The sequence below is a fragment of the Tupaia chinensis genome, unplaced genomic scaffold, assembly GCF_000334495.1.
Source record: "Tupaia chinensis unplaced genomic scaffold, TupChi_1.0 Scaffold140061_1, whole genome shotgun sequence".
In the NCBI taxonomy this organism is placed as follows: Eukaryota; Metazoa; Chordata; class Mammalia; order Scandentia; family Tupaiidae; genus Tupaia; species Tupaia belangeri.
The window spans coordinates 679053-689568 of NW_006199940.1; the positions used below are offsets into that span (position 1 = coordinate 679053).

At 47.8% G+C, this 10516-nt stretch overlaps 1 protein-coding gene across 3 annotated transcripts in view; it reads right to left on the reverse strand.

The window, feature by feature from the left end:
* ZNF250 (zinc finger protein 250) overlaps positions 1-10516 on the reverse strand; it is a 79425-nt gene that overhangs the window by 23057 nt on the left and 45852 nt on the right. For 2 of the 3 annotated variants that reach the window (XM_014593252.2, XM_006162454.3), the window contains exon 1: positions 21-80. The exons of the other annotated variant lie outside the window; for it this stretch is intronic. The gene's annotated coding sequence lies outside the window, so the exon portion shown is untranslated. Of the gene's footprint in view, positions 1-20; positions 81-10516 lie in introns of those variants that run through there. 3 annotated transcript variants of the gene reach the window in all.

The following is a 10516-nucleotide window of genomic DNA, read 5'->3' on the forward strand; positions in this document are numbered from 1 at the left end:
GCGGCGCCGCAGGCCCTCCCCGTCCACGCCGCAGCCTCGGGCGAAGAGGGGACCGCCAGCAGTGCCCTCAGACAAAGGGCTACCCCACCCCGTCCGCGCAGCCGCCAATCCGTGGGGGCCCCGCCCCCTGCCAGTCCGCCAATCCCGCAGCGCGGCGCCTTGCCAGTCTGGGCGACGGCTCCGCCTCCACTGCGTTGGCCGCACTGCGGAGCTATCGAGAGCAGAGGCTTTCACAGTTCCTAGAGAGGCACACTGCCCTCTCTCGGAGGCTGGACAGCCATCTGCATCCCCTTCCAGATCGTCAGTCCTGCTTCTCTGCTTAGGAGTTCGACAGTCCTCGGGTGGCAAACCTCGGTTGGGGCAGCTACTGCAGCTCCTCATAGGCTCTTCCATCCCGGTCGCAGCACTGCGAAGTCACCCTGTTTATTTGTGCGACGTCATCATCGCTCACTGGCAGGCCAGGTGGGGGGATCGCCATGTGTGCTCATTGCTGGCGTCGGCGACCCCAGCGGAACGCGCGCTCTGCGGCGCGCGGAAAGCCAAGGCTCCAGCGCCCCCGAGACTGGCGGTCCTGTGGTCTGCTGTTAGCTCCCAGAAAGAGCTTCTCAGCAGGGCAGTGCTGGAGGCGAGGAGCGTGATCCTGGGCGGGTGTGCCCTGGTTTGATGAGGGGCTTGAGGCAGGAGGCTGGGAGGGGGGTGGCAGTAATTCTGAGATCGTGGCTCATGATAGCTGCAAGGACAGCTCCCACTCTGGAATGTGAGCCTCCTTGGTACACATACATGGTTTCACAGGCTCCATTTGCCAATGTGCCATAAAGCTCAGAGCCAGGGTGGGCAGAGCTCAGCCTCTTTGCAGTTGTCCTGAGTGGTTTTGCAGGGATCAAGGTCTGTGCAGCAACACTCCCGACAGAGTGCTGGTGCTCCATGCGCTTCCACCTCCGTGTATTCTGTGTCCTCTTTCTCCTTGACAGCTTTGTATTTTGGAAATGTTCATAAATTCATGGGCGTTGAGAATAGGAACGTGACTATCTGTGTCCCTGTCACTTAGGTTCAGCTAGTAGTATCGGCTCTGACACAGCTCCCTATGTATAGTTTTGCCACCTCTCAGCTGCCCCTTGTACCGTTGAGCATAGTTGCGTGCCTATTGTGTGCTAGGCACTCTTCTCCCTCTCTCTCTCTCTTTCTTTTTTTAAAGCATTGTAGCGGAAAAACCAGATGGCAGGGGAACAAAAAGGCAGCACTCTGGAGAAACGGGTAACACGCCGGTGGGCACGGAGGAGTTAATGCTCAAAATCTCTGGTGCCCGCTTGGGGGTCGAGCACAGTCTTTTTTTTTTTTCTCAAGCACAGTCTTTTATTGGGAAGTTTGGGAAGGGGCAGTTTCCAGCAGGCTAAGGGACAGGAAGAAGCAGCCCATAGGGAAGATGTAGCCCAGAGTTTGTTCTCAGGAAGAAAGGGTCAGATAAGCAGGGTGTTCAGCTTATCAAGGTCTCCGGTTGTTTTATCACTTCAGAGGATGAGAGGTGGAGGCAGAAAATTCACAGAGGCACAGAGGCCTGGAATGGCAACAGTTAGCCTTGGGCTACTCTGAGTTCTGGGCCCAGCCACATCATTCCCCCCTCTTGAGCCTCCTCAAATTTATTCTAGGAGGATCAATTAACAGAGGGACAATATCCAGGGCCAAAGAGAGAATCCTGGCCCTACCTAGGACCAGAATGGTCTAGGGGTAAGGATATCTGTCACTGAATTCCTTATCTTCCGACGTGCGTAGAGCAGTCAGCCCACGGACTAACTGCAGCAGGGCTGTAGATTCGTCAGGTCTCTGTCCTCTGGAAAGTCACCTTGGTCGGCTGCTCAGGGTGGCTCTTTACCATCTAAGTCCCAGGGTCCTCTGGCTTATGTCTTGTTTTACTCGTGTATGATGAATCCACGGAGCCAGCCCTCACAACCTTAACTGCAGTAGGAGTGACAAGCACAATAGTGTACGGCCCCACCCAGGTGGGTCTCGCATCTCATGGTGACAGTTGCACACAATGATGGTAGGCGACTTAAAAAATAGTATCAGCATATCATATTTTCTAGGTTAGTTTTCCCCCAGTGAGTCAGCTCGTGGTGCTGTTTTACCAATGAATATCCTAGGGACTGGGGTATGTATATTCTTTTATCAGGCAGTCTCCACCATCCATCTTCTTTCAGGGTTGCTCCCTCTGATTTTGCCCACTGATGTTCATCTGAAGTGTATGGGGGATTTTTTGGGAGGTTTTTGAGTGGCAATATCTTAGCCACAACAGTTGGGGCCTGATTGGCAACAGCCTTGGCTGTCTGGTCTGCCAGCTGATTTCCTAAGACAATGGGGGTCTTCCCCCCTCTGGTGTCCCTTGCAATGGATGATAGCCACTTCTTTCGGCTCCCAGACAGCCTCTAATAACTGGCAGATTTCCTCTTTGTTTTTTTACCGTTTTGTTCTCTGCTGAGAGGAGTCCTCTCTCCTGGTATAATGCCCCATGAACATGCAGGGTAGCAAATGCATAGCATGAGTCTATGTAGAAGTTTACCCTCTGACCAGCTGCCAGCCTTAAGGCTTGAATTAATGCTCAGAGTTCAGCTTGCTGAGCTGACCATCCTTGAGGAAGTGTCCCAGCCTTCATCACTGTGTTCTGGGAGGTAACTGCATAGCCAGCATATTGTGTCCCGTCCTTTATGTAGCTACTATCATCAGTGAAAAGGGTAAGATTGGAGGCCTTCAGCAAGTAATGGTTGGCTGACTGCTGCTAGCCATAGGCAAAAGAAAGCATCCTTGAGGTCCAGACATGTAAACCATTCAGAGTCTGCTGGGAAGGCACTCAGCAAAGTATATGGGTTGGGCATGGTGGGATGTAAGGTCACCGTGGCAGCATTCACAGCTCATAAGTCCTGAACTGGCTGATAATTGCCAGAGACTCCCTTTTCACAGGGATGAAGGGAGTGTTCCTGGGAGACTGGCATTCAACCAGGATCCCAGCTTTTCTAAGCCGGTTAATGTGTTTCTTTATAGCCAGCCTAGCGCCGGGGTACTGGTGGAGGCACACAGGCCGTGCCTGAGGTGTTAGTTTAACCATTATAGGTGGGTGGTTGATTGCCATTCCTGTGGGTTCCCCTCTGCCCAGACTGGGAAGCTGCGAACCAGCGAGTCTGCGAGGTCATTAGGTTTCGCTTTCTCAGAGAGCAAACAATTACACAGTGACAAAGGTCATAATTGGCTCCCCTTCAAAATCCTCACCTTCAAAACCATAGTCTGATTGGCCACTTCCCATAGCAAATCAGTGAGCTTAGAATCCCTCAGATTTGCATATTTGGCACCTCATGATTGGTCCACAAAGCAACCAATCATAACCCACCAATGGGGAGACAGAGACAGAAAGCAAGAAATCATCCCCTCCAGGGGGAAGGCCATGCTGCAATCCCTTTCTCCATTCTCCTCTTGGGCTCTTGGGTATTACACACACACACCCAGAATGAGTTTTAAACCACCGGGTCTGGGACTCAAACTGCAGTTGACTACATGGGAATCCAGTGATGTAATCATTATGCCATCTGCTGGTCCCTAGGCTTCCTATTTATTCCCCATTGGCCATTAGCCATATATATTTATTTATTTTTTTTGGAGAGATTTTCACTGTAGGGTGCGTGTGCTCGCCAGACAGACAGAGAGAGACATAGAGACAGAAAGCGAGAAATCACCCCCCAGGGGGGATGGTCACGCCGCAATCCCTTCTCCTCCATTCTCCTCTCGGGATCTTGGGCACGCACGCACACGTGCCCGGCGTGAGTTTTAAGCCACCGGGTCTGGGACACGAACCGCGGTCAACTACGTGGGAGTCCAGCGACATAGCCATTACACTAACTGCTGGTTCCCACAGCCATATATATTTTTAAAAGAAGTTTTAGCCTTAGGACATGTACACTCTCTGGAAAGACAGACAGTGAGAGGGAAAGTGAGAAATCATCCCTCAGGGGGATGGTCATGCTGCAATCCCTTCTCCATTGTCCTCCCAGGATCTTGGGCACACACGCACAGGTGCCTGATGCGTTTTTCAAGGCACCAGATCTGGGACTCGAACCACTGTCAGCCATGTGGGAGTCCAGTGGCGTAACTACTATTCCGCCTGCTGGCCCCAAACATTGGCCATTTTAACATGTAAATTTCACTTTTTTTTGAGAGATTTTTGCTATAGGGTGTGTGTGCTCACTGGAGAGAGAGAAAGCAAGAAATCACTCTCCATGGGTAATGACCACACTGTAATCCCTTCTCCTCCATTCTTGGGATTTTGGGAATGTACACACATGCCTGTTTCAAGCTGCTGGATCTGGGACTCAAACCACAGTCAACCATGTGGGAGGCCAGCAACGTAACCGTTATGCTGTCTGTTCGTCCCTTCCCACCCTTTTTTTAAAGCTTATTCACATATTTCTTGACAGAAGACAAAGAGTGTAATGGGGGAGAGAAAGTGAGAAAAAGAGTCACCCTCAGCAGGGCCTTCATGCCAGGATTCTACCCAGCCTCAGCCAGTCAGGATCATGGGTATGCATATGCCCAGGGTATACAAGGAGCCCTCCAGATGCAAACCTAGAATCTTACATTATGGCCTCAACATCACAAAATGTGTTACTGATGCACTATTGCAGTGGGCCTTTTAACAATTTTTTTGTCTCACAATTGCAAGAAGCTGCTCCATCACTAGAATTACATTCACATTCCAGGTAGTATAAAGAAAAAAATGAAAGCAAAGGTTTTTCTCACAACCGCATATTAAAGAGGTTTTCTAGAACTGTGCCTGTAACTTTTTGGAGAGTTTTTTTTGTTTGTTGATTTTATTTATTTATTTATTTTTGCTATAGGGCACGTGCACCTGCCAGGAAGACAGCAAGACAGAAAGACAAAAATCGAAAAATTGCCCCCAGGGTGGATGGCCACGCTGCAATCTCCTCTTCTCCATTCTCTCGCGATCTTGGGCACAAACACACACACACGCTTGGTGTGTTTAAGCCATAGGGTCTGGGACTCGAGCCATAGTTGACTACATGGGAGTCCAGTGATGTAGCCTTTATGCCATCTGCTGGTCCCCTGCACCTGTAACTTTTACTTAGATCTTACTGGCCTGAGTGTGTTATAGGATCAGCTGTAGCTCCACTGGGGACTGAGAACATGTAGTTTTTCATTAGGATAAAGTACTGTGCTGGACAAATTGGTTCTATTTGTAAGGAAGAAATGGGAAATGGATATTTGAGAGGCAGGTATTAGTGTTGGCCACATTTTATCCCACAGTTCTACAAGTGTGTGTTTTAAGTGACCAGTAAGGCTCCCTTCTCCATTGGCATTTGTGTCTGCTGAGTGTGGGAAAGCCTCAGGCAAAGCTGTTGATTTGTCATCAAATAAGTCACAATGTGGAAAAAAGGTTTTTCTTTATTAAAAAAAAAATAATTTGCCAGAGGGCACATATACTCATGGGGGGCGGGGGGAAGAAGACACCCCCTATGGGGAATGGTCATGCCAAATAGCCTCTTTATCTCCCTCTGTTCAGGATTCTGGGTACACATGGACAGGCTTGGCATGTTTCTCAATCGACTGGGTCTCAGACTTAAAACACAACCGTGTGGGTAGGAATCCAGCTGCCTTAACCACCTGGCCTTGGAGCCAGTCCTCTTAATTAATTCTTCAACCCAATTTTCAGTTGGGTTGAATTGTGGATCTATTTTAGTTTTGTTTCCTCACCCTGTATCTGGATTTATTCCTTTCATTCCTTTGTTTGTTTTGGGGAGTTGTCACTGGATGTACTTCAGGGTGTCCTCTCTACCCTGTTATATTTATAAGGTGCTTCCTCCAGATAGCCCCAGTCAATATCAAAGTCAAGTACTTCCCCCAAGACAATAGCTGCTTCATAAGGTTTAAGGACCACAAGCTCACATTGAGTTTGAATTAATTACTGGGCTGTGCCCAGGGTGTTCTTCCCTGGAACCCCAAGGATCAGGACCTTTGTTGTGATAGATACAAGAGAGCTGCCTATCTCAGAAATATGCCCCAAATATACCACATAGTGGCTGTTTTCCCTCCTCTCACAAGTGTCTCAACAGTCCCAGGAGCTTGCCTCGAGCCCACCACAAATTGGAGGTTTGTTTTCACACAACCCAGGGCCACTTGTAGGAGGGCCTTCATCCCGCAACACTGATTAGTTATTAAAACCAATGTAGAGGGCTGGGAGGTGGCATGGTGGTTGGTGTGCTGTACTCACATGACCAACTGTGGTTTGAGTCCTGAACCTAGTGGCTTGCTTTGTCACTTTCCCTCTTTCTTTCTGGTGAATTGAATAATTAATTAATGAATTAATTTAAAAAAAACTGTAGTTCAGCTCAACCTGTGGCAGAGGCTCCACTGGACTCTGCCCCACAAAGTGGCCCAGCTAAGTGCGAGCTGAGCAACTGCTGTGAGTCAAGATGAGCAGGCATTGTAAAGATTTCCTACTCACAGTGCCAATTGATAGGGTCTCCTGCAGAGGCAGATGGACCTCACCCAGAATTTTGAGACTGAAGACACCTCCTCACACACCAGAGAGCATGAGAAGGGCTATTATGTAATTAAGGCCAGCAGGGAAGACCTCCCAAGCAGGTCCAAATGGCAAGGAAAGAAGGCTGCTTGGGCTTTTGTGGTGGTTGAGTTGGGGCTATGGCAAGACCCCCATGCGTGGGCTTGCTTGCTTGAGCCCAGAGGGGGCACTCTGGCTTTTTATCAATGGGCCAAAGTGGGAAGGAGGCATTAACACTGACAGGATTGAATGTCAAAATGTGCTTACTGCTGATGACACCTGAGTGAGAGGTGCAGGGACATCCTTGGACAGTCACAGGCTCTACTTGTGCAATCTGTCCACTCAAACTGCTCAAGACATCTTGCACAAGAGGTGCAGGGACATCCCTGGGTGGTTGCTGGCTCTGCTCTGTGTACTGTCTGTCCACCCAATCCTTCTTAGAATTCTCACTCCTGACAAAGGTGCCCTAGGGAGTTCAGGAGATACCAAGTTTCAGCCCTGGAAGTGTTATCTCTGGAGACAGTAAGTGGTGGAAATGTGTGTGAACTCATTTCTCATTTTCCAAATTAGAATTTTCTAGAATGATAATAACTTTCAAACCAAAACAAAGTAAGTAAGGGAAGCTACATTGGAAGTCAGGACTGTCACCTTCTCAGGCTTCTATAGTCAGATGACTCCACCAGTTTCTGCTGCCCTGGTTGGTGGGTCAGCCTCTTTATGTGGTGAATGGGGATGCTGATTCCTTCAGCAGTAACTAGAAGTCACTCCAGACGACATGTGTGATTGGATGAGCAACAACCACAGGGTCAGGAGTGAGGAGCAGCAGCAGAGCTGCAGCTAGGCGTAAGGGCAACTGGTAGAGAACAGGTGGACATTTAAGAGAGAATGTCTGGGGGGAACCAGCAGTTAGCGTAATGGCTATGTTGCTGGACTCCCACGTAGTTGACCGCGGTTCGTGTCCCGGACCCGGTGGCTTAAAACTCACGCCAGGCGCGTGTGCGTGCGTGCCCAAGATCCCGAGAGGAGAATGGAGGAGAAGGGATTGCGGCGTGACCATCCCCCCTGGGGGATGATTTCTCGCTTTCTGTCTCTCTGTCTCTGTCTGTCTGGTGAGCACACGTGCCCTACAGTGAAAATCTCTCTCTCTCAAAAAAAAAAAAAAAAAAAAAAAGAGAGAGAGAGAGACTGCCTGGGGATCAGCAGATGACAAAATGGTTATGTCACTGGCCTCCCACATAAGTGAACTGTGGTTTCAGACCTGGATCCGATGACTTAAAACTCATGCCAGGTGTGTGTGCATGTGTGTCCAAAATCTGGAGAGGAGAATGGAGAAGGGATTGTGACGTGGCCATCCTGCCTGGGGGCGGGGGTGATTTCTCTGTCTCTAGATCTCTGGTGAGCACATGTGCCCTATAGCAGAAATCTCTCTCTAAAAGAGAGAAGGTTCAGGAAGGCTAGTGGGTGGAGTAGTGCTTGAGGTGGACATGGTTGACCATGGTTCAAGTCCTGAACCTGGCAGATTGAAATTCATGCCAGGTGCATGTGTTCATTCACAAAATCCTGAGAGGAGAATGGAGGAGAAGGGATTGTGGCGTGATCATCCCCCATGGGGAGTGATTTCTCTTTGTCTCTGTCTCTTTGGTGAGTGCATGCATCCTATAACAAAAAACTCTCAAAAAAGATGAAAAAAAGAAAAGAGGTGGAATAACTGAAGCTTTTGGACTCTATCACCCATCATTCCAGCAGACTGGTCTTGCCCTGCCCACCAGGGTCTTGAGCCTGATCTGGGCAGGCTTTAGGGTGAGTCCATGCCTGGTGCCTGAAAGCAACTTTGGAGCCCTGCTTCACGCAGCACGCAACTTGATCCTTCTCACCAAGTTATATCTCCTTAGCTTGCTACCACCTCATCAAGAACTAAACATTTGGTAGAGGAACGAAACACCTGAAGTTACCCATAACTGCTCTTACCTGGGAGACAGGCCCTCCAGTAGGAACACTCCTGGGAACTAAGCTTGAAATTTCCTCTACCAGCACTACCTAATCTACTCCAGTAAATAGGAAAAAAAGTGAATACTGCATCAGCTGACTAGAAACCAGCACAGATCCTAAAGAAACATGAGAAAACAAGGTGGTAGCTCTTCCCCAACAGTGAGAAATACACGGAAATGTCAGAAAAAGAATTCTGAATATTCACAGTGACAAAACTCAATGAGATGCAAGAGAAAACAGACACTCAGTTCCAGGGAATGAGGAAATAATTTCAGGACATGAGAGAGGAATTTCATAATGATTAGACACCCTAAAAAAGAATCAAACAGGCTGGCAGGTGGCATGGTGGTTAAAGGCACTGGATTTCCACATGTCTATCCTTGGTTTGAGTCCTGGACCTCATTGCTTTCCCTTTCTCTTTCTTCCTCTGTCTGGTCAAGTTAAAAAAAAAAAAAAAGAAAAGAAAAAAAAGAAAGAATGGAGTTAAATGAATAAATAAATCTTTAAAAAAGAAAAGGTCAAACAGAACTTTTAGAAATGAAGAATACAAGAAATTAAAATCTCTCTAGAAAGCACATTAACAACAGATTGAACCATGCAGAAGAAAGAATTTCTGATCTCAAAGACAAAGTCTTCAGGATAGACCAAGTCACCAAAAAGAAAGAAAAATCAATGAAAAAAATGAGAACAATGTACTGAAAATTCTAGACACCCTGAGACGCCCAAATATTCGTATAATGGTTATTTCAGAAGGTGAAGAATCTGCTAAAGACATAGAAAACCTCTTTCATGAAATACTATATGAACAGGGACCAACAGTTAGCGTAATGGCTATGTCGCTGGACTCCCATGTAGTTGACTGCGGTTTGAGTCCTGGACCCAGCGGCTTAAACCCATGCAGGCGCATGTGCGTGCATGCCCAAGATCCGAAGAGGAGAATGGAGGAGAAGAGATTGTGGCATGGCCATCCCCCATGGGGGGTGGTGGTGGTGATTTCTCGCTTTCTGTCTCTCTCTCTCTGTCTTTCTGATGAGCACATGTGCCCTATAGCAAAAACCTCTCCAAAAAAAGAAAAAAAAATACTATATGAACATTTTCCAAATATAAAGACATGGAGAAATTCAGACCCAAGAAATAAAAAGGACCCCCCTCCCATAGAATCAACACAAAAAGATCCTCCCTCTGGCACATCATAGTCAGACTAGTAAAAATTAAAGAGAAAATATTCTTATTTTTTTATTTTTGGAGAGATTTTTGCTATACGGCGCTTGTGCTTGGCAGACAGACAGAGAGAGACATAGAGACAGAAAGCAAGAAATCACTCCCCAGGGGGGAAGGTCATGCCGCAATTCCTTCTCCTCCATTCTCCTCTCGGGATCTTGGGCAGGCACGCACACATGCCCGGTGTGAGTTTTAAGCCACCAGGTCCAGGACACGAACCGCAGTTGGCTACGTGGGAGTCCAGCGACATAGCCATTACACTAACTGCTGGTTCCCAAGAGAAAATATTCTAAAAATGGCAAGGAAGAAATGTCAAGTTACTTATACAGGTTATCCCAATAGACTAACATCAGACCTCTCAATTGAAACAGTGCAGGCAAGGAAGGGATGGGAAGATGTATTCAAAACATTAATAGAAAAACAATCTCAACCAAGAATATGATATCCAGCAAGATTGTCCTTCAAATAGGAAGAATAAAATTATTCTCAGGACCAGCAGTTGGTGTAATGGTTATATTGCTGAACTCCCATGTAGCTTGACTGAGGCTCAAGTCCTGGACCCAGTGGCTTAAACTCACGTCAGGCATATATGCATGTGTGCCCAAGATCCCAAGAGGAGAATGGAGAAGGGATTGTGGCGTGGCCATCTCCCCTGGGGGTGATTTATCGCTTTCTGTTTTCCTGCCTCTGTCTTTCTGGTGAGTGCACATGCCTTATAGCAAAAACCCCTCAAAAAAAAAAAAAAAA